Source organism: Montipora foliosa, chromosome 6 (genome assembly GCF_036669935.1).
Source record: "Montipora foliosa isolate CH-2021 chromosome 6, ASM3666993v2, whole genome shotgun sequence".
NCBI lineage: Eukaryota > Metazoa > Cnidaria > Anthozoa > Scleractinia > Acroporidae > Montipora > Montipora foliosa.
The window spans coordinates 22248432-22254328 of record NC_090874.1 but is presented as its reverse complement, the minus strand read 5'-3'; the positions used below and the strand labels follow the sequence as shown (position 1 = coordinate 22254328).

At 38.5% G+C, this 5897-nt stretch overlaps 1 pseudogene; it reads right to left on the bottom strand.

The window, feature by feature from the left end:
- Positions 1-931: 931 nt before the first annotated feature.
- LOC138005196 (adenosine receptor A3-like) lies at positions 932-1853 on the bottom strand (annotated as a pseudogene).
- Positions 1854-5897: the final 4044 nt, after the last annotated feature.

Genomic DNA, 5897 nt, shown 5'->3' with positions numbered 1-5897 from the left:
ACAACGGGTGCATTTCCTTTCTTCAAAACCTTCTTTTCTTTTCCAATTTTCTTTCCTGCTCTCTCCTTTTCTTTCCTTTGATGATCTTTTTGAAAGATTCTGTTAACTCGCTCAAGACCTCGCATGGACTGCATTTGAGTGTTGACCGCCTCATGGACTCGTGCAGTTTCCTGTAGCTCAGTCAAGGTTGCATCACTCGCTTTTTCGAGAAATTTTTGAATCCTTACATTTTTCAATGATCTGGTCTCGGATGGCTTCATCCACATTAACAAAATCACAAGATATCGCTTTCTGATGTAGTCGGCAAACAAACTGACCCATGGTTTCTCCCTTTGTCTGTTGCATCTGGCGAAATACGTGTAGCTCAAATGGGACGTTGACTTTTGGCGTGAAATAGTTATCCAGAGCTGCTAAACAATTGTTAAATGTAGTTTCGTTATCCTCAGGTACTAAAGTGTAGTAAGTCTCTTGTAATTCCATACCTCCCGAATGTAACAGTAATGCTATTTTCTGACATTCATTGGTTACTCTTTTCGAGGCCACATAAAGGTTAAAGGCACGTTTCCATCGTTTCCATCGAACAGAAAGTGAATTTGTCTCTCCCTTTGGGTCGAAGTGAGGTAGGCCGTGGATGTCTAAGACTTGTTTCACAGTCGCTCCGCCAGGATCAGTGGGAGTCGTTGATGTGGTCGAGCCGCTCGCTTGCTCTCCAGGCGCTGACATTCCGGTTGTTTAGACAAAATAACCGCGCAAATTTTAATCCGCAACCACATTGGTATTCCATTTATCACCGCCCTCGTCGCCAAATGTCTCTTAAGCTAAACACCACAATTTACAATGCTGTAAGTTAATTGATGATGATTTTACTGAACTATATTTTCTACCTAGGAACTAGATTTGAAATAAGATTTACGGTTTAACAGTTTTGTCCTCTAGTGCGACTTGGCCCTTAGTCGAACTTGCTTATCTACCTAAGTAATTGTAACAGACAAGCAAAATATCGATGACAGATTGTCGTATGTCCCTCATCTTCCAGCAGTAAATTAATGGATTCAGAGATGAATTGAGCAGCACCAAAGTCCAAAGGTAATATTTTAAATGGAGTATGGTCTTGCTAAGTCCAGAGTTTATCAGAACAATATTAATGCAGACGTTGGGTAAGTAACAAACTACGAAGACCAAGTAGACGCAAAATGTGCTTCCTGCTAATTTAAAGCGCCTTGCAGCATTTGCTCTTTCTCTCCCATTCTGCTCTCGAACTTGCAGCACTTGAATTTGCTTTCGGTGCCGTCTAACTTTAAATAGATTTTGCAATAAAGAATCGTGATGATTATGAGGCAAAGTATTGCACAAACTGTTTGAATTTTTAATGTTCTTGTAATTTCCTCCCGCGTGAACCACAAACCAACAGTCGAGAAAAATCCACTGACCAAGAACAATAAGATCACCACAAAAACCGCACGATTATGAGTCACAATTTCTTGATATCTGAGGTGTAAAGTAATTGCTAAGAATCTGTCAACTGTTAAAGCCAACACACTTAGGAACGAGGCGTAGCATAAGAAATAAGCAGGGACTAAAAATTCTGTAATGTTCGTGTGCTCTATAGTTGTGCTGTTTTGCGACCATGAAATCAAAAGTGCGACATATAGAGGGTGGACAATCAACCCAACACAAAGATCAAAAACAACCAGGCTAAAATGAAAGGCTTTTAACGGCTTTGGTAACGATGAAGTTCGCCTTATCGCTTGAATTGTAATACTGTTCAAAATGGTCGCTGTCAAACATAGAAGAGCGTTGAAGACTCCATTAGCAATGAACGTGAAGTAAAATTCATCGGCCCGTCTGTTCATCGCCGAAATGATACGATATGAAACGATTGAAGCAACAACGTATTCAGGTTAGTGCTTTGGAGGTGAGGATCTCAGATTGATGTTATCCTTGGCTGTTGGAGCAGTGGTTAAGTTTAACTTTTCCGTTTCAATCATAACATTCATCAATGAAGGACTGTAATTACATGGTCGTACTGTGAGTTGATCGTAAAGTTTGGTCTTGGAAGCAACAGAAAAACTGAATTGATGATTTGAATTATAAAGTTTTTAATGACGACAAATATTTCAAAGGACTTTAAATTAATTTTGAGTGACATGTCAAAATAGTCCAGAGGCACAATAAATCCATTTGAAATATTTTCTAAAACACTGTTTACAACGGCCAGCATCATGCAATTAAAAAATGGAAAATTATTTCTTAACTGTCAGGTTACCGTGTTTTGCTTGGCACTCACTTTTCTCAACAGCAACGGTGAATTGGTTCTTTTCTGATTTTAAAGCAAAACATTTTCAAGTTTTACACTTATGGAACTCGATAATTGAGGAATAAAACTCAACAGCAAGTACGCCTTCGAACATCTGCTTTCCTAATTCTCAGGTTAAACATGAAACGTTAGTGATGTATTGGTGTATTTGTCGAATTTAAACACAGGCAAATTATTTCTTAACTTTCAGCTAAAGATATGCAACTTGTTTTGCCTGGCATACACGTTTCTCAACAGCAACGGTGAATTGCTTCTTTTCTGATTTTAAAGCAAACCTTTTTAAGTTTTATACTTATGGAACTCGATAACTGAGGAATAAAACTCAACAGCTATTACACCTTCGAACTTCTGCTTCCCTAATTGTCCGGTTAAACATGAAACGTTAGTGATGTTTTGGTGTATTTGTTAATTTAAACACAAATTATTTCTTAACTTTCAGGCTACGGAGATTCAACTTGTTTTGCTTGGCATACACTTTTCTCAACAGCAACGGTGAATTGGTTCTTTCCTGATTTCAAAGCAAACCTTTTTAAGTTTTATACTTATGGAACTCGATAACTGAGGAATAAAACTCAAAAGCTAGTACACCTTCGAACGTCTGCTTCCCCAATTCTCAGGTTAAACATGAAACGTTCAGTAGTGATGAATTGGTGTATTTGTTAATTTCAACACAAATTATTTCTTAACTTTCAGGCTACGGAGATGCAACTTGTTTTTCCTGTCATACACTTTTCTCAACAGCAACGGTGAATTGGTTCTTTTCTGATTTTAAAACAAACCATTTTTAACTTGTATACTTATGGAACTCGATAAGTGAGGAATAAAACTCAACAGCTAGTACTTCGAACGTCTGCTTTCCTAATTCTCAGGTTAAACATGAAACGTTAGTGATGTATTGGTGTATTTGTTAGTTTAAACAAAGGCAAATTATTTCTTAACTTTCAGGCTACCGAGGTGCACTTGTTTTGCCTGTCATACACTTTTCTCAACAGCAACGGTGAATTGGTTCTTTTCTGATTTTAAAGCAAAACATTTTTAAGTTTTACACTTATGGAACTCGATAACTGTGGAATAAAACTCAACAGCTAGTACGCCTTCGAACATCTGCTTTCCTAATTCTCATGTTAAACATGAAACGTTAGTGATGTATTGGTGTATTTGTTAATTTAAACAAAGGCAAATTATTTCTTAACTTTCAGGCTACCGAGGTGCACTTGTTTTGCCTGTCATACACTTTTCTCAACAGCAACGGTGAATTGGTTCTTTTCTGATTTTAAAGCAAAACATTTTTAAGTTTTACACTTATGGAACTCGATAACTGTGGAATAAAACTCAACAGCTAGTACGCCTTCGAACATCTGCTTTCCTAATTCTCATGTTAAACATGAAACGTTAGTGATGTATTGGTGTATTTGTTGAATTTAGACACAGGCAAATTATTTCTTAACTTTCAGCTACCGAGGTGCAACTTGTTTTGCCTGGCATACACTTTTCTCAACAGCAACGGTGAATTGGTTCTTTTCTGATTTTAAAGCAAAACATTTTTAAGTTTTACACTTATGGAACTCGATAACTGGGGAATAAAACTCAACAGCTATTACACCTTCGAACGTCTGCGTCCCTAATTGTCCGCTTAAACATGAAACGTTAGTGATGTTTTGGTGTAATTTGTTAATTTAAACACAAATTATTTCTTAACTTTCAGGCTTCCGAGATGCAACTTGTTTTGCCTGGCATACACTTTTCTCAACAGCAACGGTGAATTGGTTCTTTTCTGATTTTAAAGCAAAACATTTTTAAGTTTTACACTTATGGAACTCGATAACTGGGGAATAAAACTCAACAGCTATTACACCTTCGAACGTCTGCGTCCCTAATTGTCCGCTTAAACATGAAACGTTAGTGATGTTTTGGTGTAATTTGTTAATTTAAACACAAATTATTTCTTAACTTTCAGGCTTCCGAGATGCAACTTGTTTTGCCTGCCATACACTTTTCTCAACAGCAACGGTGAATTGGTTCTTTTCTGATTTTAAAACAAACCATTTTTAAGTTTTATAGTTATGGAACTCGATAACTGAGGAACTGGGAAATTTAGAATGCCTAATTGCATTCTCGTTCCCAGAGCTGCGATTGTCTTGGCCAGCGCCGCAGATCGAGAGCTCTGGCTAGTCCGCATTCTCGTACCCATAGCTGCGATCCTCTTGGCCAGCGCCACGGATCAATCCGTGGCGCTGGCCAAGAGGATCGCAGCTCTGGGTGCGAGAATGGCTGGTCCGCACTTACGGACTTCCGGTCGTTCTGCGCAGGCTCTATTCTTTTTCAAAACGGCGGACCAAGCCAACATCTCTGTACCTGTCCGCAAAGGATCCCAGGACCGTAAATGATCCTCAAAATGTACCGCAAATGATCCCCATATTGGACTGCAAATGATCCTAGAGCGCAAATGATCGCGGAGCGCAAATGATTCCGAAAAAAAAGTGGGAATGGCATGGAGGGTGGAATGGTCTGGATAGAGGATTAATGTGAAGAGCGCTTTAAATTATGCATGGATAGGAACCGGTTTCTGCCTCATTATAGTTTACATTTGCCACATTTAATTATCGGATACAATCATCAACAACTAACTTGGACGCAATAGCCCTTTTCACGGTTAGTTTTTCTCATTTGCATTACAATGTAATCTCTCGTGGATGCGAGGCAAAATCGGGTTAAAACTGAAAAATAGCCCAAAATCGTTTAACATACATGCTAGATTATATTGTAATGCAAATAAGAAAAACTAACCGTGAAAAGGGCTATTCTAAAGCATAGTTAATAGATGTAGAATGGTTATGAAACTCGACAAGTTTCTTTGTTTCATGTTTTTATTCGCTTTTTTGGCCTTCACCTTACACAAAACCGACAAAAACACATCTTTTTCGACAGGATAACCAATCAAAAGCTTCGACTAATTTATTCGAAATTAACTTGCGAACCAAAAACAAAAGATTTTGCAGGGTCACGGTCGGTTCAACATCAAATTGCGACTGTACTGTTCCTGCTTTTGAAATTCCCAGGGTTTCATAACCAGTCCCTAGATTAACTATGTCTAAACCGATTGTGACCAGACGCCCGTTTCTCGAGAAGTCGATCGATGACTTTTAGCATTTTTTTTCGAGATAACTAAAAGCGGATTGTGAAACACTTAAACCCTCTCCCTTCTTGAGATAAAGAGGGAATTGTGACATGTGAAAGGTTTAGGGACTTTTGAGAAACGGGCCACTGATCTCTTTGACGAGGCGAAGAGGACGCCACCCGGGCCCGGCTAGCAACAATCGTAACATTAATAACTAGAACGCGATGTTTTAGCCTATAAGCTTTGCTTCAACGTGCAATACTGCAGTTTTATTTTTTCCCATATCCTTGACTAAAAGTCGTCCAGTAAACAACTATTACAGAAAACGCTATCATTTGCGTAGACCTGCAATGCTCCACCGCTCTTAATGTGTGTAGCATTCGAATTTTCTTCCACATCTGGGACAAATCTCTTCTGTTATCTTTTCCTTCGCTGCATTTTTGCTTTAATTCCTGAGCAATG